The sequence below is a fragment of the Talpa occidentalis genome, unplaced genomic scaffold, assembly GCF_014898055.3.
Source record: "Talpa occidentalis isolate TD23 unplaced genomic scaffold, MPIMG_talOcc4v2.1 talOcc4.5, whole genome shotgun sequence".
NCBI classification, from domain to species: Eukaryota; Metazoa; Chordata; class Mammalia; order Eulipotyphla; family Talpidae; genus Talpa; species Talpa occidentalis.
In genome coordinates, this window is record NW_023604861.1 from 26,984,418 (window position 1) to 27,008,628 (window position 24,211).

A 24,211-nucleotide genomic window follows, 5' to 3' on the forward strand; every position below is an offset into this window, starting at 1 on the left:
GAAGATAAATGTAAAAGATTATTTTCTTATGTTTAATTAACTGTTTAATAATTCAAAAATATTAACAGTTTAAGATTTATAACATATTGTAAGTAAAATATAGCATACATGCATGGAAAGGGGGTTTTCAAGTACTATCCTAAGCACTTATATGCTATGTAAAGTGCTATAAAGTTACTTGTGACAAGCTAGAGGTGTATCATAAATCTTAAATTAATAATAAATAAAATAATTACTTAAATATAACAAAAGAGATAGAACAGAATTTTTATAAGAGCAACGTGCTATTGTTGTTTTAATAATGTGTATCAAAGAGAAATAAAGGAACTGAAAGAAAAAAAAATTGACTGAAGAAAATGTAGACCAAAGCAAACAAAATGGAAATCTGGCCAGCATCTTTTAATGGGATTCAGGGAAACTTCATCATCAGCAATCATCAGAATCAATGTAAACCCATAGAATCAATATACTCACAACTTTCTTTGTTTTTCTAGTTAACTCTTAGAGTTTGCAATATAATTCATTGGGTAAAATTGACAAAAAATGTGGAAAGAATTAAGTCATCCTATATACTTTAAATAAAAACCATTAAGAGATCAATATCTCTAATTTAAATAACAGAGCGTAGCTCATAGGAACAAACTATGAATTTGGAGATTGATTTTCTAAATTTGGGTCCTTCAATGAGCTATACCTATATCCGAAATCTAACTTTGGCTGAAAGTGAATATGGTATTACATATTCAAAAGTAAGTGTGCTTTATTATTGAATATTTTTAAAGCATTCAGTTGAATTGACAAGGAAGTGTAAAAAGAGCTATTCTTCAGGGTTCTTAACTTGGTATTAGTGAAACTATTGAAAAGTAATCCGAACACTTCATATTATCTTTCTCATTTAACATTCACTTCAGTACTTCCTAGAGTTTATTTTCAAGAAAATGGATTCATTTTTACAATTTCATCATGTTTTAATAAGAGAAGATATGCCAGTTTTCATTAATATTCAAGAAAAATGTGTTGACTGAGATTGTTGTCAACAAATGAGAATAAAGGTATGCCTTATTCAACCGAGGATAAGGACCATTCTCTAAGAGTAGTAGTAACAATAGATTCAGCAAAGATATGTAATTCTATGGACTATTAGGTCTGTTTCCCTTTGTTTTGGATGTTAGCACCATGTACCAAAACTGTATTATGAAGCAGCTCTTATCTAGTAATGGTAATTTAGCTATCTTATTCCATATAAGGAGCCTGAATTTTACCTGAAGGTGGGGGAAGCAGGTAGGATTGTGTTGATGACATCAGATTCTGCAAGCTACAGCAACAGCATGACCAGAGTGTGTGGCTTCTAACAATTGTTCGGACTTGACTATGGGTACTCAACTTCTGTGTATCTCACTTTCACTTCTTTAAAGTTGCAAAATATCCTCTAATCAAAGTCATTTTAAAGAATAAGCAACATGCCTTGGTTTGAGTTTCACCAGAAGTACAATCTGGGAATAGGAATCTTAAACAAGAAAATTTTCTGGCTGTAATTGCAATCAGGAAGCTCTGATAAGAGATGAGTAAAGTGATCCAGAGAGCGAAAAGGAGCCAATAAAGTTTGCATTATCTTGAAAATATTACTGGGTGATATTTGATAATATGTGGGTAGCTGGAGCATAAGCCTGTTGCAATGAACAGGATCTTCAAAGTTATTCCATCTGAAAGGTGAAGAAGTGGAGGAGTTAGGGTGTAATTTGAAGAATGCTTTTTTGTGTGTGGTTATGCATGTGGAGGATGAGGAGCTTTCACCCTAATGAAGGCATAAAGATGTACATGGAAGATTGACTTGCATCCCTCAGACAGGGAAGGTATCACTGAAAGAACATAGTACTTATCGTACCAAATAATGCTCAACAGTAATAAATAAGCACTAACTCTTAGCATGGCTTCTGAAATCCCTTGGTATCCTTTGCTAGGAGATGAAGATAACAGGATTTATCTCAGAGATCCTCTGTGTAATCTCAATGGTAGAATACACAGTTAAGGTTGAACTTTGCTATTTACATTTCAACAATGTTATCACTTATTTTAAATGCCATGGAATCCTGAATACCAAATTTAATTAAGTTACTTTTATATCATGTGTAGTTTTCGGTAATATAGTAACAGAATACATAGTTGGTACTTTTGATTGTTTAAAATTTATATTATTTTGTAGATTTTTTTCCATGGAAATAAGCTATCAAGCTAAATTTTTTTCTCGGAGTTTAATGATAACAAGTGAAAATTTCAGGCTCCATAAAACCATAAACCTGCAAGTAACCTTAGGCACTTCTAGTAAAAATACATTCATTGAATAGATAAGGAAATTAAGGTCCAGAGGGGACCATGAGTTGACCACGGTTGTGAGGCACATTAGTTTGTTTTTCATTTCTAAGTTACATTTGCTGATTCTTCCTTTTTTAAAACTTTAATTAATATGTTCATTTTTTTCACCTTTGGAAAATTAGTATTTATTAAACTTAGTTTTCTTAGCTAGCATGTGATGATAAATATATTAACATGTTTGCCACAAGTCAGTTACTATGCACCAGGCATTCTTAAAAATGCTTTAAAAATATACACATATAAGTGCCTTGCAAGTATTCAAAGTATTGGATGTTGACACTAACTCTATGAAGTAGGCACTATTATCATAAATATGAAGATGTAATTTTTTAAAGATTGATTTATGTATGCATACAGGGGTACAAGCCAGAGTTGCAGGGAGTGAGAGGATTCACCAGAGGCAGAGCGGGGAGCAGAACAGACAGATCTACTGAAATACACTGCTGAGGGAGCAGTGGGCTAGACAGGAGAGGTCTGCTGAGTCATGTGGGTCAGCTCCCTGGCTGGCTGGGGATTGAATTTGTGTCATGCTACAGTGGCTAACCCATGTTCCACCAGGGAGGCCCAGGGACATGTAATTTATGAAGCACAAAAAGATTTTGTAACTTAGCCTAAATTCAGAGTTAGGGTCAAACCCAGTAGGCTTCTTTCCCTGAGATTATAATCTTAATTACACAGGGCTGCTTCTCATCACTCATACATAAATCACCATAATGGATATAAAACCAACAGAAGTCAGCATGTTCACTACCATTGCCTTTAAAATGTGAAAAATCAAGATATCTAGAATCAAGTTGTCTGTGTTGAATACTTGCACCATCATTATTAGCTATGTGGCATTAGAAGAGTCATAGTTTTTGATTCTCAGATATTAAATACAAATTAAATAAAAGCAATTTTATTACCTATTTCATAAAGTTACATAAGAAAATAGGAATATACTGGTCCTCCCCGGTGCCACAGCAGTTGAGCACTGGGTTGCGAAGCTGCCTGCAGCCTCTGCAGCACCGGTTGGATCCCCGGCTGCTCCCCGGCCACCGGAGGAGGGTCCCGCATGGCGCGCAGACCTCTCCTGCCGCCCGCTGCTCCCCTCAGCAGTGTACTTCGGTCCTTCTGCCTGCTCTGCTACCCGCTCTGGCTCTGATGAATTCTCTCACCCTCCTGTGCTTCTGACTGTACCCAGTGCTTGTATAAATAAATAAAAATAAATCTAAAAAAAGAAAAAGAAAATAGGAATATAGAAATATATTAGAACACATTATTATTATTAATATAGTATGTTAATATAATTTTGTTATAAACCTTGCACATAAGGAAAGATTATATAATGTATGATAAATGGGCAGTAGTGAATGAAAAGTCAATGAGTGAATAATGGAATCCAAAAATAACTTGAAATGTTAACAATTAAAATAATAGCCTCCATCATAAAATTGGGAGACTGTAGACAATGAACAAACATACTGGAAAGATAAGTGAAAAAGCAAGACACCTTAGTGAAAGCCATGCAGTGAGTCTCTCAGATCTTCTGCTAAACATAAGTAGGTTCATGCTTCCTGCAACTGTTCCCAACTAGTTTTGAACACAGTCAGAATATTGTCGCTGGCATTCTTGCATGATATAGATCTCCTTTTGCTTTACAGCTTCCTCTTGTTCTATAGCCTGAGTAGAATTTCAAACCTATGCTGAGTCTGGTTTCTTGCTCCCCAATCTTTCATGCCCCTCCCCTTTCACAAGTGGAGACCTACCTAATGATCTGAAGACTTTCCTTGCCTTCTCTAGCACCCTTTCCCTCTATTCCTCATGGACTTTCACTGTGGTTCTTGCACCTTTGAACTCATCTTGTTAACTTCTTGGAGAACCCTAATTCATACCCATTCTGTTCTACAATGCAGAAATTGCCTACATTCACATTTAGTGTTTAGTGTGCTGAAGCCAGCTCATACTGGCTGCAATCCCTAAGTGTGTGTATCTCTTCCCAAATCTGGTAGCTTCCCAGATTGTACACTAATAGCTTGAAAGCAGTCAGGATGGGAGTATTTACAATGTAGAAATCCTTATCCTTCCAGAGAGCCAATTTGTAAACATTTACCGGGACACCACCCAGTATACATCTGTATACTATTATTGCTACAGTTATTATTTAAACATGATTCAATGTATGGATAAATTAAATTTTCAAGTAAGAGTTTCATATATGTTTGTTTTTATGCTACTATGAGTAAGTAGATAATACTTGTAACTTGCTTGAAATAGTATTTAACTTGTAATATTAATTATATGTCAGGAATTGATGTTATTCCCACTGACAGTATATACATATTTCCATGGACAGAGCTTGGTACATGGTTACACCTAAGTCCAGACCAGTAACAGTTGTAAGCATTTGATTCCCAGAAATAGAGAAGAACTAGATGCTGGTATAAATGGTATATACCATTGTATACCACACTCTAAAGGTTCTAGTTTTCCAAATAAAAGCATAATCACTAAAATTTGAAAAAAAAATCACTTTATCATAAAGTGGAATAATAATCTTTGTGTTCAGATTCTATTCATAGTTAATTTAATATCCATAATATTTGAAATTAATTCAAGTTATTTTTGCATGTAAAAAGATCATTCATATAAATACAAATATACCAATAAGTGCAAGGTTCCCTGTGTGCCTTACATGATTTTTTTTTAATGTTGTGTAAATCAGTATCTCTGTCCTGAAGTTCACAAAAGCCAGAGGAGTTTTCAACAAACTCAGACATAGGGCTGAATCCAGCCATCTGCCTGTTTCTATAAATAAAGTTATATTAAGCCACATTCACATTCATTCTATGATGGATCATTTATGGCTTTTTAAAATCATACAAAAACAGTGTTAAATAATTGTAACAGGGACTCAGTGGCCTGCAAAGTGTAAAATATTTACTATCAAATCTCATTATGTTAAAAGTTTATGGTTATTACCCACCAGACAAAATGACTGACATGGAAATTAACAATCAAGCAAATATACAAAAGACAACGCAGTCATCTGAAATTTCTATTTACAAGAGTAAACTGATAGGGTTAATATATAAGAAGAAATTAAGTTTAGTTGAATTTTGACAGGGAGAATTCAGGTTCTTTGCAACAACAAACTGTGTAACCTCATTTCAATGTTATTTCTTCCAGAACCCTAATTTATAGCTAGCATTCATTTAAATTACGAGTAAAAACTCAACAGTTTAACAAAACCTGAGATACTACTTAAATAAGACATAAAACTTCAAGGTTTTCTTTTCTTTTTTTTTTTTTTTTTTTGAGAAATATGACCTAAACCACTGTTACTGTGGGAAAATATAGAACAGCCAAGTGAAGAATTAGAGTAATTATGTGTAAAATTTGGGCAAAAGCCACATATTTGCATCAATTATAAGCAATTTCCGAAATCATTTTGCATGGTATAATTTGGTAATTTCTCAGAATAAAAGAGAAAAAGGAAATTTATGGGAAATAAATGCCAGGCTTTTAAACTTGAGGATATTTGTGGTGTAAAAGCTAGGTTAAATCTTGATCTTTAAATGCATAGTAGTATTTCTAATATTCCATGATTAAGAATAAGAAAAAAAGAACTTGCTTGAAAAGCTCCCTGGAGGCAATCCTTAAAACTACATATCTCTACCCTTTAAAGTTAAAAAAATAAAATCTGAAGCAGAAGACATGGCCTTGTTCCTACCTTATAAAGCATTTTCCATATTTTTTTTTTTCTTATTGGAGGTAAAGTCCAATTAACTAGTAATCTAAAGTCAAAAGAAATAAAACAATGACATAAGAATGAAAAGGGATAAGGAAATTTGTATAGAAAAAGTTATCTTGCTTGAAAAACTCCCTGGAGGCAATCATAGGAACTATATATCTTTATATAGTATAAGTTTTCATCATAGTATTAAATTAATAAGTTATATTAACTCAAAGCTTTAATTTAGACTGTGGTCTTGAGGAACGTGCATTAGGCATTTTCTATTTTAATTTCTACTGTGCTTAATATAAAACTTTTTTTTTTCCTTTTATATTTCTTGAAGAGTATTGAGGACCTTAATGCGCCATATTGACAGAGTAATAAAAATAGTAAATTGCATTTCAGGCCCGGTGCCAACATCATTAAACTCCCAGTCATACCCAAAACAATAAGTAGGGCAAAATAAAAGCAGTAGCTGTTCTCTAGCTCAACTTGTATCTCTGTTGAATTGTAGTCAGTAGATTGTGGCTTCGGTTCCTTTTTTCCTGAACCATAGACTAAAAACTCTAGCCTATTTTGACTTCAGTTATTTAAGAATTTGCAGTTCTTTCTTCCCACATTTGTTTTTTTAAGGAAGGAATTTCATTGCTACCTGTTCTGTGCCACTTAAATGCTTACTAGTTCAAAACGATTATGTGCCCCTTTCCACTGCACAGGAATCCTGCTCTTTAGATTTACATGTGAAGAATTCAAATGTGCCAGAATTAATATTCCTTTAGTTAAGTCAGTGATCCCTAAAAAACCCATTCCACAAGTTTAATACTGCACTTGTCCATGGTAAATTGAACAATAGAAAGGGCTGTTTGACCCACTCTACCCAAACGCAACCCTGTAATTTATCAGACTAATCTAAAAAGTAAATTCTCCATTTGAAATCAATCTAAAAAGTCAAACATTTTATGTCAACAATTGTAAATTACTAAAACTTTTGCTCTAACTGGTAGAAAATAACATTTTAAAAACAAAATTAAAATTTTAAAAGAAGTTACATGCTCTTAAAATTTTTGTATTTGAAAATAATAGATATGTGTACACAGTAATGTTATAGCTCTTAATTTTAATTTATATATGCTGTGCAGCATTTATTTAAAAATAAGAAAACATGAAGTGCTTCTTCCCTCCCCTTTATTTTCATTCCTTTTACATAGCAAAAATATTCTACATCTTAACTCCAGATCATTTTTAGAGCAGTAAGTACTAGTGGAGATGTAGGTAGAAGAGCAAATCAGGAGAACCATGCCATATATACTCAGGACAAAATTTTTATCAGTTACTTTTTGAAAATTCTTTGTAATAGAGAGTGCTTGAGTATAACTGTTCAACATTACACCGCACCATCTTCAATTGCTTTATACAATATCTCAGGAAATGGTCCAGCAGGTTTGCAGTAGTTAAAATGAGATTCATCTCCAATATCGATTCACTTATCCCATGACAGCACTCCCATCTTGAAAGTCCTCAGATGCTTTGAAATCCTCATTTTTGTTCACTTGACTGTGAATTTAGCTGCTTGTTCTTTCAAAATTGCAATATGTGAGCAAGCTTTCACTAAATTTCTTCATGAACAATTTAAATCAACCCACATTTAAGGATATGTGGGACATCAAACTAAAAATTTCAGATATTTCCTTCCCTCTGATTAAATAAAATTACTTATGAAATAATTAAGACATTAAAAAAAAGGTTTCCAAAATGAGGGAATAGTCTTGCATCTCCATCAATTCAGTACTGACAGGTATGCCTAATACAACAGAACAATTGTATTTTAACATGACAGAACCATTGCAAACACCATCATCTGTGATCACCATGTGACAATCTAGAATGATAAATCAAGCTTTTACTCATCTACACTGAAAGATTATGTTTTTACAGTTTACATTGTCCTAGTCTCAGCAGCAAATCCAAAATTGGCAGAATTTATCTTACTAAGAAGATAATTGGACAATATAGGTATAAAATATGAAAGGGACAAATGAAAACCCAGCATAAACTTACACTTCAGTTGCTCTTGGAAAAAGGAGAGTGGACAGATAATCAGGACATCAAAGATTAAACCACAGTTTGAAAAGTTAGATGAGGTAATTCTTGGTTTTAGCTTGAAAACAGAATGGGAGTTGCTGATTAAATAAGAGCTTCTATCACCACTAATCAAGAATGGTTCATCTTGAACTAAAGGTATAGAATCACTTTTTCAGAGACTGCAAGAAAGGAGAACAAAATAGTCCAGAAGTAAGAAGTAGAAAATGAGACTGAAATCCATAGGTTTCATTGACTATCTAGTAGAAAAACTTTTCTAAAAAAATTGTTTAGGAATTGCCTTTAAAATATTTTTTTAAAATTGAATTTCTTTGGCTGTAATTCAAATTCAAGAATTTCTTTGAATGTAATTACTTTGGACAGCTCTATAGATGTCTGTGTAGGATAATAGTTTTAAGATAGTTTAAATATACTCTGTCCCCAGCTTGTCTGAGTAAAGTAGCCCAGATGTAGATTCCATCAAGCAAGAATATAAGAGCCATTTTTAGTTGAACTTAGATTGATTTTTCCTGGCATCTATTCACCTTGTTCTAGAAAGATTTCCACCTTCTTTTATTTTTTGCAGCCTGATCATATTGTATAATTATTTCATAATAATAAAATAGTATGTTTATTATATATGAAATATATAATTATAAGAAATAATTATTATAATGAAACTAACACATAGGCCATTCTTGTTGTGTGACAAGAGCTGTGCTAAAAGTTTAATCCTCATTATACTAATGCAATTATAACCTTTTTTTTAAAACTAATGAGACAGCTAGGACAATAGGAAGTTTTGCTATCTTGCACAAGATCACTCATACATTAAGTGGTAGAACCATGCTATAAGGTCAGAAAGTCTAGCTTGTATCTGAGTTTTTTATAAGTATATATCTATGTCTGCATTATAAGTATATGTACACACATATATTTACATAGATGTATTTCAATATGTAAGTCTTCCCTCTATTTACTAGCTATAGTATCATATATATATATATATATATAAAAATATATATATATATTTTATATATATATAAAATATATATATATTTTGCTACCTGCTTAACTGCTTTCTTTTTTAGAAAATTTTCTACAAGAATACATGATGTTTCCACATTGTAAAAATTGCATGGCATTTGTTTGGATGTAGCATAATTAAGTAATCCATTCCCCAGTGATGGTTATTTACAATTTTCTTCCTAATCTCTTGCTGTTACAAATAATAATGTAATAAAATATTTATATTTACACATTTAAGAGTGACTCTTTGAAATAAAATGTTTGCTAAATCAGAGAATATTTAAAATATAATCTTGACTGATATCATCAATTCATTTCCTAAAAGGAAAAAATGTGTAGGAATACATATTTACCCACAGCTGACTAGAGAGTTGTTTTTTTTAATAAAATATGACATTTACTTTTTCAGTCTTATCAATAAGAAATGGAATCTCAGTAAGGTTTTACTAAGAAATTCTGTAATTATTGGGTGAGGTTGAGCATGTTTTTATATCTTGAGTCATTTTATTTTCCTTTCTATGACTTCTCACATTAAGTTTCCATTTTTCTATTGATCTGGTCTTTTTTATATAAAATTTATTTGTACGTGAAGGAAGTTAGCTTTTTGTGATATACTTGTAATACAGCCCAATTTACAGTCTTATTAGTTTATCTATTTTTTTTTATTTTTTCCTAGCTCTCAGAAGGTGTTTCTTTGTTTTAATGCTATCAAGTAATCTTTTAGCTTATGACTGATTTTGAAACAGTTATTTTTGTTTTACTATATAATTTGTGCGTTTTCATTTTGTTCTTTTATGATTTCATTTCATTCCAGAACATTTCATCTATTAAGACTACATCGTGTGTCTGGTGATGTGCTCTTTAGGTTAGAGATAGAAATAAAATGTTGGCAGTAGAATACAAAGATTGCAGTTCAAGAACTATCTCCCTGGGGGGTTTTAATCATATGTTTAAAGAGTTAAGTATATAATATTTATAAAAAATATAATTTAGCCAATTAGGAAATTATTACATGCTTATATTTTACATGTGATAATTTTGGTTAGGGTTGGGTAGGCTATTGTATTCTTTCTTGATATTTACTCATTCAGTCTTTCACTTATTTACAAACATAAATTGCATTCTTGTATGTATGGGTTATTGGCATCTAAATATGCTTAAGACTCAGATCTTAAGGATGTCAAAGTCAGTGAACCAGTCATTTGTGATTCCTTCCTATGCCCCTATAATCCTTCTTCTTCATATTCAAAATTAAATTTTGTGAACAAGATGCTAAATTCACCAAAATATCTAGTTAAGAGGATCTGCAATATATATTTGAATATTATTTAACTAGAATACTATCAAGCACTGAAGTAACATTTTCCCAGACTACTATCCAAGTAAAATCAAGAATAACCTTTTTAATTGCATCATGGACAGTTTATTTCTGGTATAGTTTATTTTTAGTGGACTATGGCTCTAATGAGTAGTTTTAACCCTCTTCATCATAGTGAAATAACTATATTAATATTTATAGCTTAGTAGAGGTAATTATATAATATTAAAGTATCAACAGAAACCTGGTGAGATTTTGAGTTGTGGATCTTATGTTGCTCAAATGAGTTTTGAAATTACAATCATAAGATCCTTCACCTGTGTGAAGAAATTGGCATAAGTCATCTCTAATTTCACAAATGTTTTAAACATTTGTCTATAGAAACTGACACCAGATACTTTAATTCAAACAATGGAACTTGACCTCAGCACAATTTTTTTAAAGACTTATTTTTATTTATTGATGCATATAAGAACTGGGGTGTAGGCAAGAGGTGCAGGAAATGAGAGGTTTTATTAGAGACAGAGTGGGGAGCAGAATAGGTTGATCTACTGAAATACATAGTTGAGGGGTGTAGCAGACAAGACAGGAGAGGTTTGCTAGCCACATGGGTTAGCTTCCTGGCCCACGGATCTAACTCATGCTGCAGTGGCTGACAGTAGTTTGGTAGTGCTGTACTTTAACCCTTGCGCCACCAGGGAGGAACCCCTAGCACAAATATGTCTTGAAGGCTGATTTTGTAAAACACTGCAGTGAAGTCTCATTTCTTTTAAACAAAATTTGAAAAAAAAATGATCATTAGAAATTCTCTTTTGGTTGAAGCATAAGTCATTAATCTACAAAAAAAATTGGAAGTAGCATGGAACATTATATTAATAACAATGGAGAATCATATCATTAAATATTATTGAGTAATTTCTTATTCACACCTATATCTAAATGTCCTCATGGAGGTTTCTGTCTCAGATTTTAATCATTCAAAAGACTCAAAATACAGTGTTATAGACCAATGTTACTTTAATAAAATTATTAAAAATCACAAAAATAAAAAAAAAATCCTGCAACATCAATTTACTCTGCTCATGGAGAGTAATCTTAGTGAACTTTGGCCCCTCTATAGTTCCTAATCCTCTGTTTCCAAGGGAAAATGATGCTTTCTTCAATGAAAGATATAAAACACCAAGTATATGCCTAATTGTCCAGCTGGCTGAGTTTAGAATAAAACACTGCAAAACTGATTGGCCAATTGATTTTGCCATTTGCTGTGGTTTTCTGCAAGCATCTAATCAATTGGATAGTTGTGCTGACCCATTTTTGGTTATTGTGTTCTTTCTGTAATATTTATCTTCAATACCATTTTGGCCTTATGTATTTTTATACATTTGTAAAATGAAAGCACTCTGCTTATGCTGATTCTAGTGCTTTGGTATGACAGGTACATATAATGTACACATATACATAATTAAAAAAATTAAGCCAGCGTTCAGCATAATAAAAATTTCAACATTAAATATATTCAGTATGGAATTTTTTAATTTAATTAAGCACAAGAACCAAAATATTGAGATACAAGAATTTGAATACTACATCAATGACAGCTAGAGACTTCCCCCCTCTACATTTGACCCATTAATTCACAGATTTCAGAATTTGAAAGTAACCTTAAACGTCCTCTATTCCAACAAACTACCTAATACTGAAATTCCCTCTACAACATCTCCACCATGTGGTTATTTGGCCTAAGTCACTACCCGTGATGGGAAACACAGTATGTCCATGGAAAATTAATTTTATTCTTGCTTGCCCCTGAATGTGGTATCATTCCTCTTTATGTTAAATTCAAAGTGCTCTTTCTGAAACTCTTAACAATTGGTTTTAATTCTATTAGTGCCTAATACAATGGACTTAAATTATTCTCACTAATGCTTCCCATTGAAAAAACTTCCAGTATGCAGAGATATTAATATTATCTAAATCCTGCAATGTTTTTGTCTGATCCTTCTAGACATTCTATAACATGTTCACATTCCTATTAAAATATGGGGCATATAACACTACACACCATGTGGTAGCCAATTATCAGTGTAAAGGCAAATTATTACTTTACTTGCTAAGATTGTTGACAGGTTATTTGTACTAATGTGACTTGAAGGGGCATTAATAAAAACCACATTCTATCCAACTGTTCTCTACAACCCCTAAGTTGCTAATAAATATATCCCTTAGTAATTATGCAGTTTGCTCTCTGCATTCTATATGTAATGGAATACATTTAAGTTTACTTGGATTAACTATGAACTTTGATCTTTCAGCATTTCATTCCAATTAAAATTCTACTGAATTTGATTTAAAATCTTTAATTTAATATTTAGTACCTATCAGGCTGTTATTTCAGCTGCATATAATGAGATATCATAATTGTGGCTTAAGCAAAGTAAAAGATTTTTCCTGTTTCCTGTGGAAAATGTCAGAAGGTGCGTGGTCCAAGACTGCTGCAGTGATTCCACAGTGCTGCAGGAGCCCAGGTTTCCATCTGGTTTTCCCATCCTCAGGCAAGTGACACATCACACATGGCCTTCTTCTTCCCAGTCACCACAGAGTGCACGAGGAGCACTGAAGCTCCGGCCATTGCCTCCAAGTAGCCTGCCAAGACTAGCAGGAAGGCAGAAGAGGAAAATAAAACCATTACAACCAACTTGGTTATTTGTTGTTGTTGTTGTTGTTATTTGAACATAATTACATATCAGTGTAAGGAACATTGGAAAATAAGACTTCATATTCTGGCTTGCAGTAGACTCTGCAGTTAGTCTACTGCAGGAAAATGCAGTTAGTAGGCAGGACAGAGAGAATGACAATACTTTCAAGCATATGTGCAATATGAAAAAGAAAAACTCGTTGTTCAGGTCATAAAGTCACAACCAAACTTCAGAACCACAAAAAATGATTCACATGAAATTAGAAAGATGAAGATATATATAAAAAAATGGAAAAAAAAAACTAAGTAGGAATTAATTTTGAAATTGCCTAACATATAATATATAGCAGACCTAAGTGACATATTTCTTTTTAAGATTTATTTATTTATACAAGAACTGGAGTACAGGTCAGAGGCACAGGAGTTTGAGAGAATTCACCAGAGACAGATCGGGGAGCAGAACAGGCAGATGTACCAGAGACACTGCTGAGGGGAGAAGTGGGCGAGGCAGGAGAGGTCTGCCTCGCCATGTGGGTTTCTCCCAGGCCAGCCAGGAATCGAACCCGTGCAGCAGAGGCTGCAGACAGCTTCACAGTGGAGGCCCAGGAAGCGACATATTTATACAGTAATACAAGGCAGAATTTGTTAATCTGTGACAGTCCTAATTCTGTATAGAACAAATAACACAGGCAATGGAACAAAAGCTTTTAGACAAGGAGAAATCTGTTTTACTGTTTTATGTATTTATTGATGTTTTTATAATGCCAGAAACAGGAAAATAGTCTATGCATATTAGCAATAAAAACAAAAACCACCTTGGCAAAAGTTAATATGAAAAGCACAGTACCTATACACATGAAAATATCACTGTAAATATGAACAGATAGAAATATTCAACCATTAAATAAAATCTTAATGTAAAAGATAAATTTTCCAAAATCTAAATGTATACTTTAAAACACTAATAAGAAATTATGCTAATTTATTTTAATTAGCACACTGTAAAAAATATACTTTGGCACATTTGAAGACATGTTAAAGAGAAATATGACAACTGGCAGTGAGAATAGTAGCCACAGAATTATATAGGTCATGAACTTGATGTATGATGGAGAATCTACTCATCAAAAAGTGTTTGAATTAATAGTTTTGGAAAATAATACATTAGCATCATTAACAATTTCTAATATTATATGAGCAGTATTAGAATTTATAAATGCCATTTAAAAAATAATATTGTTGTTTCACATGAAGTAATCGTCAGGTACTCTGCTTTTATTGTCATACTGTCGCCAAACAAGTCAATAGCATTTATACAGAGAATAGAATCTTCTAGTATCTTTTCCAATGACCTTATTTTTTTCAAGGTTTTATTTTTTGCATACAAGAACTGGGGTATAGGCCAGAAGTGCGGGGGTTGAGAGGACTCGCCAGATACAGAGAGGGGAGCAGAATAGGCAGATCTACTGAAATACACTGCTGAGGGGAGCAGCAGGTGAGGGATCGAACTCATGTCATAGTAGTGAGACTTAACTTTTAGGCCCCAGGGAGTCTCTTTTCCCTCGTCCTCTTATTTCATGTAGAGACTATTGTTGGAATGCAATACAGTTTTCATATGCAAGTATTAGAAGTCGGTTTGCCAACTGCTCTGATTCTTTAAAGCATTACTTGGTGTTTAAACAAAATGATCTGCCAGTATTTGAGTTCTGTAGGCTAAGGCACATCTTCATCACCAACTAATGTGGTGTTGCTCTCTCAGAAGACCTGAGCAGAAACGATGGAGGATGCCTGCACATCTGTCTCCTCCAGGTGGCAGTTGTGCTTCCTTCCCCACTGTTTTCTTCATTAATGCTAATTTAGTCTTTTAAGAATTGGCAACTGTTTTTGCAAAATTTGAACGTTTTCCCCCCTTAGAGGGATAGGTCTGAGAATTTGCAAATACTGATTAAATTTTAAAAAATAGTTATGGAGTAAGTGGCCTCAAAGATACTCTGTTTTCAACCTGCAAGTACAGTTTTCTGGCATGATTCTTAACACTGTAAACAAATCTTCATTCCAGGAAACCACATTCCATGAGGAATTTGGATCAGTAATTTGCAAAATAAAATATATATGTTCATTTACAAAAACAGTGATATCTGATTCTTATCCTATAATGAAACATATCCTCTGCCACTCAGTCTTCATGTGAAAGGTTGTCTGGTAAATAGACAGTGCATATATGCAATTGTATGTAAGAGGTGATACAGCCTTATAATCTTTTTTTTTTTTAGATTTATTTATTGACACAAGCACTGGGGTACAGGCCAGAGGCATGGGAGGGTGAGAGAATTCACCAGAGACAGAGCAGGGAGCAGAACAGGCAAGGGAGCAGCAGGCAAGACAGGAGAGGTTTGCCTCTCCCTGGCTGGGTGGGAATCTCCCTGGCTGGCCAGGAATTGAACAGGCACTAAGAGGCTGCAGACAGCTTCACAGTGCTGCACTCAACCCACTGCACCACCAGGGAGGCCCGAAAGCCTTATAATCTTCATGTTAAGAAATAAATCTTATAAACTTTAAGCATGAAAGGGAAAGGGATTGCCTATGTTCTCTTTTTGAAACAGGAGAAATACCTTTATTTGCACATAATAATTCCTTTACTCAATAAATAAGTACTGAGTTCCTTCTATGTTAAAGGAACAGTTGAAGTTGCTGAGAAAATTAAATACTGCCTTTAGGTAATTTAAATTTCTGTGTAGTGGATTACATGTCTGTAATAATATAGTATAAAGGAAAAATTTTAAGAATGGGTCGCTTGGATGACAGTGGATGATCCCTAGACTTGTGGTATGCTGGGTGTGCTATATATACATTTGTTGAAGTGTGAAATTGTATACCAGAAACTTGGACACTGTTGTAATCCAAATTTACATCAATTTAAATTAAAAAGGAATGCTGACAGGAGGATAAATTGTGATGATGAGAAAATTCTTGTAAGATGGAGTGACCTGAGGCAGGGAGCTTGTAAAATGCTCCTCATTTGGAGTTTACATCACTGTGTATTTCTGTCTTCTTGCATGTGAGTTGGGCATAGTGATGTGCCTCTATCCAAAAGCATGAAACAAAAGATGGGTTGTCACTCCCCACATATAGTCATAGAAAACTCTCACATCCATATTGCTTGTACATTTCTCAAGCCCTTCTCCCTGGCTTGCACTCTTAAAACATAGTAAAATAATTAGGTGAATTACAGAGATTGTGCAATAGACTTCTGTCCAACAGTTAGCAAGGGCTGAGGACTTCAGCCCAACAACTGTGCCAACAACTATGTATGAACTTGGGAAATGGATTCTTTCACAGTCTTCACTTCAAACCTGGCAGACAAACTTGATAGAGACTATTGAGAGTTTTATCTGGATTCCTTACAAAAACTATGAGATAGTAAATATTTGTTGTGTTATGTATGACACTGTTTTATTGTAATTCATAAGCAGTGATAAATCACTAATACAAAATTTAAATAGTTCTGAGAGGAAGAATGCATTAATTCAAATAATAGTCTTTGGGAAATTAGTATATGTTAGGTTCCAGGTACACACTAATGGAGGAAATGAAGTTCTGTGCTCATAAGCCTCATGGTCTGCTAATAAAATATCCAACAATAATTATGCAAATAATCACTTAATTTTAGTTGTGCTAAATTCAATGAAGGAAACTTATGGTACAAAGGGAGTGTGTAGTACAGGATTGCCTAGTCTAGGATAGGGGGAAATAACTTCCCCCCAAAAATTATATTTAATGTTATAAAACATGTTGTTCATATAGTGAGAATTACATTTGGGTTAATGAGAGGAAAACTCTGCTGAGTTGAGTGTGAGATATGGCGTAGCATATGCAAAGGCCCAGGGATTGAAACCTAATAAGCACAAGACTGTCATGTTGAGCTTCATAGAACATTAAGTAATTGGGATTGTTTCCTAAGAGCAATGATATGATACTGAAGTTAAGAAAAGATATATGAAATCTCATTTGGCATTTTTGAGGGATTTCTTTCTGGGAGACCGTTTGGAAGCTGAGAAATGATAACGGTTTCATCTCAATCAGTTATGAGGTTAGAGAGTAGAGAATAAATAAGATATTCTATAGAAAGCAATCAGTTGTGATGCTCCAACTTATAATTATAAAATATCTAGATTTTACAGAGGCACAAAGTATTTAGTAAATAGGGAATGCATTTTTAAAAATTAATCAGAAGTCCTTAATGACAGTTTATAATATATATTCTTCATTTTGGAAAAAATGTGTAAGGGCAGAGAGGCAAATGAGATTGATTATATTTTGTTACCGATTCCATTAGTATAACACTTGTTCCACTCCTCTTGAAAAAGACATACACAATAACTATTTAAAGGATGTAATCTGACCAAACTAAACTAATATTTTTTGATGTTCATCTTTTCAACTCTTTTAATTTCTAGTGTGGCTACAAAGACTGACACAAATTGAAAAATTTTTTTTTTCAAGTCCATGTGAGGTAGAGATAAGTAAATAATAAAGAAAAACAAAATAATTTTTATTCTCCAATATTTTTTCCCAGAAGGATTAAGTTCAGGTGATCAGTGACGTAAAATGATATAATGCCAGACATATTAATAGGTGAAATCTATAAATGGAAATTTGAAGGGAAAAGTCATCTATATAATTGTTTTAATCCAGGTGATTCCAGGAAGTACTGCAGCCTAATCATGTGAAGGGAAATTTTCTTCCCAATCTATCTTTGTACAAAAAGGAATATTTCATATCATGGATTATTTCATATTATGTTATACAAAAATACAGTCAGATCAAATGATTTTCAGGCCATGACTGATGACAAAACCATATAGCTGCAGCATATCTTTTATTGTACAGACAAGAGTCACATAGATAACATATTTTACCTAGATATAGTACTTTTCTTTTTAGTTTATATTTGATCTCAAGGAGATAAACACAGTTATGAATTTTCTCTAGACCCTATGTTACAGAGACGAAAAATGAATATACTCTAAAGTGCAAAGTCAATATGCACTTATTATAAATTATTTTAAAAGAGATTGTGCATTCATTCCTCTCAATGGGCCTATGAAATTATTAGCTTTTCCAATATACAGACTTTTGCTGTAACAAATTTTATAAGAGTATCATATTTAACCATTCCCTCTTATTATAACAGGCAGCACTTAGAAATTTGACTTTATTTTGAGTTTGAGACCACCTTCAGCTCCAAATTCTGTGATTCTCTTAATAAAAGCACATTTTGTTTTGCCAAATGCTGGTGCTTTCCCAGGAGTCTAGTTCCCTGCCTTCATTTAATGATTATTGGGCATAATTGTTCAGGTTTCACTGATTAGAGTCTGTCACCTTGACAGCCGTTTTAACCTTATTCTGATAAAGGGCAAATACTGTCTCATCATCTTTGGGTTATTACACTTGGTTCATACTCAGTGATTATTGACTCTGTACCTCCAACTCAGATTTAAATAAAAGGCCACTTATACCATATTAGACAACCCATGCTTTAATTTTATGAAGGTCATGCTTATGTCAGGAGCTGTTAAGCTATCAACCTAGACTCCACACAGCTGCTCAGGGTTAGCATTAAATAGATCCTTAGAAATCTACGATAGAAATATAAGAAGTTGAATGTAGGATAAAAGGTTAGAATATACTTTTATTGTATTAAAAATATTGAAGATAACATTTTTAACGTATATTTGAAGTTTTATTCTGGAACTCTATCGAAATTTGGTAAACATGCGTTAATCATCTAAACATTACAATACAGGACTGTGGACATAAGAACAAAAGATAACGAGTGATTTCATTATTTCTTCAGCACCTAAGGAGTTTTCCTAAAACAAAAATAAAACAAATGTAATATTTGTGAATATTTATAAATTTATAATATGATACTGAACATCATATTTTGCCTGAAGTCTTGGACATTTTTTTGTGTGTGTAATAATATAGTTGGGCAATACAACATGAGCAATAAGGATATCAAATAATTTTTTTGTCAAAGCGTGGTGGGAAATCATACCCTGCTCTTAAAGAGAGCAAAGCTGCTGTTAAGACTTCTGCCTTTGTCATTTGCAGGCCTGACTCCTACTTCATATTGTTTCACAGTGAAGATCTTAAGTGGAGAGTAACTAATAGACATAAAATAAAACAGAGCACTTGTTCCTAAGAAGGAATTGTCACTAAATCACAGTTTCTTATTTTGGCTAATTAATTGATTACAGTTTCCAATTTCTATTATATTAGTTCTCATAACAAGATAGAATCATGGGCATTTTTCTTTCCCTTTTGCAGAGAAGAAAAGTGAGGATGATAAAACCTCAGAATTTTTATCCAGATAGTAAGGGTTGATACCAGAATTAAGTCAGGCCTAATCATAAAAATTGGTGAAACTATTGATTTGAAAGGTGAAATATCTGAGGTCTTTTTCTTAAGAAATAAGCAAATTATTAACCTGATTTGTAAAAAACTAAATAGAATAGAAACCATTCTATGCAAGTGTTCCAACATATAAACTTGGAACAGATGACATTTGTAAGAAAATACAGATGACATGAACTCAGTCAAACATTTGATCTCTAGTGGAAAATATTTGTTGGGATTTCATGATCCTTAAATGAAATCAATTACTAGTTTTTACATTGTAAGAATTTTACATTTTATAAGAATTCTAACCAAGGCTAATATATAATTGTAGGGTAAAGAAAATGTCAGGCTTTTCTGCCCTTCCGCCATCGGGATAGATGATGGATCCTTGTCCTGAATGCATGCCTGATGGCGGGCACCTGGAATAGGGTGTGGGCATAGGTAGATGGGATTCAGCTGAGCTAAGACTGTGCTTTTAAGGGCGGCGTCACTGGGACGCCAGCAGCAGCAGTAGAAGCCAAAGCAGAAGCCGAAAGAAAAGCCGAGAAGCAGCAGAACCAACGCCAGAGAGCCCAGATAGAGTGAAGACTTGCTGGGGGCTGGGAGGCCTGCCAGCCTCCCAGCCCCCCAGCCAGCACCCCTGCCTGCCATATGCCTGGTGAACCCCAATAAAGGACCTGCAAAACTACTGAGGACTCTGAATCCTCCTTTACCTGGTCTGCATGGGATCAGAAAACCTACACCGTGGCCAGTCCTGCCTTTACAATAATATTTAACTAATTTTTATTTTTATAAGATGTCATGGGTAACAGAGGCTATTGATAATGTATTTATGGGGGCATGATTTATGATATAGGTTATAACACAAATTAATGGGATAAATAAGGACTGCATTTGGAAAACCTGATGTTCTACCTGGAAAGACAATTAATTTAAAAGATTAAAGAACAAAATATAAAATGTCCAACACTGAGAAACTTAAGAAATTCAAATATAACTGATGCAAGAAAGAAGTACTTTAAATTGATATGAAGAACACAGTTTATAATGTGAAAATTAGATTTGATTACACTAAATTTAAGGACTTTTGTTTAATAAAGGATTTTATAATAAATACAGGAGTCAAGTGACAGTTATACTGACAGGGCACAGGGGAGGCTGTACCCAGGAATCACACATACTTTTGGGTAAAGTATTTCTCTCTGAGTAAGAAATTCAGGAGAAGGGAGAAGTTGTTAGGCCTCAGAGACAAAACCTCTGGCAGCTGGAGAATAAATGTCATGATCCTGAGGGGTTTCTGAGAAGCTCACCACAGTGAAATTCCATTATACCAACCTACATCTCCTCTTTACCATTTATGCACCACGAGAATGTATATATAGAGAGAATGAAAGCTAGAACAATCACCCTCCCTCTCTCCCTATCCCTGTCTCCCTTCCTTCCTTCCAAACTCCTTTCTTCCTTCTTTCATTTTCCTGATTTCTCTTGTTCCTCCCTACCCTGTCCTTCTTCCCAATCTCCCTTCCTTCTTCCTGTCTTTTTCTCCATAATCATATTTTTCGAGAAAAAAAATTGAATCAGGAATTGTCTCTTACTGTTAACAGAAAACCTGTCTCTTTCTAGATAAAAACGATTAGAACAATGCTTCATTCTTTAATTCATTTGTTTGTCACTTGATGTAATTTTATTGAGTACTTGCCGTGTAATTTTGAAGGCATTCTGATTCACCTAAATATATGCCTCTTTATTTAAATATGTATCTTGATATCAAGAGAAAATGAATGTAATATGATGACAGCCTAATGACAGAATTCCAAGAGCTGCCAAGAGGAAATGAAATGTTAGCTACTGAGTATCCAAATCCTTTTTTGTCACTTCTAGTTGTCTTGTAAGTGAAAAGGAGCTATCTTTCAGAAAGCAATTTGTAGGCAGGAAAGTTAGAACATTTCCGTCTTTTTCCAATAAACATGAATTATGATCTTATTAAGTGGAAATTTTAAACTCATTAAAAAAAGTAAACTCTTCTCAGTAGAGAATCATAAAATGACATTCAAATTTCGATTACACTAATATTGACAGCCAACTCCATATATTAAGTGATCTGGAATACATATTGGTGTCTTATGTAATAATATAAAACATAACATTTTGGTGTAAGGTAGTCCTATGTTCAAGCCTAACTAGGTGGTTCTGAGTAAATTATTTCATCATCTCCATTCTCAGTTTTTTCCTCTATATAATGGGGATAAACATGTTCATCAAAGTGTGGGAATAATCAAATGAAATTTATCAAGGCATAGCTTTGCTTGATTTTTTTATTTTAAGTCACATTTAAATTTCTGTTAACAATAAGTTATGGAAAATTCTTAGATAAATATAGGACGAGTAAATAGCCACATTCTAGAAAAGGACTGCTAATAATTGGTAGCAGTCCTATTATGTAAAACTGGAATTACAAACAGTCCCTAGTGTGTAAAACTGGAGGACATGTAAATCAGAGGTCAGGGCTCTTGACTTTGACAGCCTGTTTATATGTTTCGTCAGAAATTCTTACCATTGATCAGGCAGCACCAGGACGAACAACTGAATAAGGTGTCTTTTCATTTTAATGGCAGTTTCTTTCACTATGCAAAAGCTTTTAGCCTGATGTAGTCCTATTTGTATATTTCTGCTTTTCTTTTCCTTCCTGTTATAGTTTAGGTCCAAAACATGTCTCTGAAAAAAATGTTACAAATTATCTCCTCTATTTTCTAACATGCATTTTATATACATCCAAGTGTTTAATCCATTTTGAATTCATTTTGAATTCATTTTTATCACTATCTTGAGTGGTCTAGTTTTGTTCTTTCGTATGTGACTGTCCAGTTTTCCCAACACCATTTGTTAAATACATTTTCCTTATCATATTATTCTAGTTCTAAATTGTTTTTTCATTATTTACAAAGTTGCACATTAATCATACTTCATCACTCCCAACGAAAACCTCTAATAATTGTTAATCACTTCCCTTCTCCCTTATACTTACCCCTGGAAACCACTGACAAACTGTCTACATACATTAACTAATGTGGAATTTTCAAATTTAATTTGTATTCTTTTATGCAGAACATAAAAAATATAAGGGGACATTTGAAATCCAATTCATTTCATACTAAGATATCTTGTTTTTTTTTCCCCCCCATTATATCATCCTTTCTCAATTAGAGTAATTTAGTAACTACAAATGAAAAGATGAATGATTAGTAAGCTCTTCTATAAGCTTCATCAAAGTGTATGTGTAAATGGAGGCCTATTTCCCTGGTGGTGCAGGCGGTTGAGCGCAGCACTGTGAAGCTGTCCCTAGCCTCTGCAGTGCCGGTTGGATCCCCACAGGCCTCGGAGCAACCCCCATAGCGAGCAGACCTCTCGTGTCTTGCCCGCTGCTCCCCTCAGCAGTGTATTTCAGTCATTGTACCTGTTCTGTTCCCCACTCTGTCTCTGGTGAATCCCCCCACACTCCCGCGTATCTGGACTGTACCCCGGCTCTTGTATAAATAAAAAATAAATAAATCTTAAAAAAATAAAAAAAAATAAATGGAGGCCTATTGACTGCCTAAATATTTTTAGGTTATAAATATAGTTACAAAGTTATCAATCAAGAGAGTGTTTGATATCCATCTATCCCTCTTCCATATCATTAATGCTTGCCATAGCCCACTCCTTTTGTCTTCTTTCTTGTGACTAATCATATATTGGGAACAGATTCATAAAAATGCATAGGGCCTCCCTGTCTTCATTTTAATATCTTTTCTTCCTTTCTCATTGATTATGATCCCTTGGTTCTTTGATTTGTGAATATTTGGCACAGTTTGCCTGTAGCAGAATAAATCCATGGGGCCATCCTTTACATGCCTGTCTCTGAATTCAGACATTTTATAAGAAATCCTGGCATCTTAGGTGCCTAGAATGGTGCAGATGGGGTTGTGTGGCTTTTGAGTAGGTACCACACTTTGACTCCTGCAAATTCTTCTTCCCATGGGGAGTGATATTTGATAGAGAAAGGCTAGCAGGGTCTTTAATGCATAAATTCCAGAGAGTGTCACCACTTAGTTATCAGCATAGTATAGGCAATCGCTCAAATCTGGAACGGGTCATGGGGAAGAATCCCACCTTTCTTAGGGCCCCTAAAATTCCTTAATCTTAGGTATGCTAATTCAAGAAATGTGTTTATTAAAGAAGTCCCTCCACTAAAATTAGAAAAGGTATGCTCATATTGTAACAAATGTGTTCTCATGTGTTCTACTTCTTAAAAAAAAAGATGAAACAGATTATAGAGTGGTTGTTACCTTGTTTAAGGACACTTAAAATAGCTAAGTGACTATTAGCGATTAAGTGGAATTATATGAAGAACTAGTAAGATTTGTTCTCTTTTCTAATTATCTTTGTAGCTGAAAAAAGCATAATAGGCATAAACGAAAAAAAGATAAACTTAACCAATGCCAATAAAACCTAACCCTCAAGATTCTTGACTTTTAGAGTAAGTTAAAATCAATGAAGACAAATGAGTGATAAGTTCTGAAAACAAGATACTAATATTACATTCTGCTCAAGTATAGAA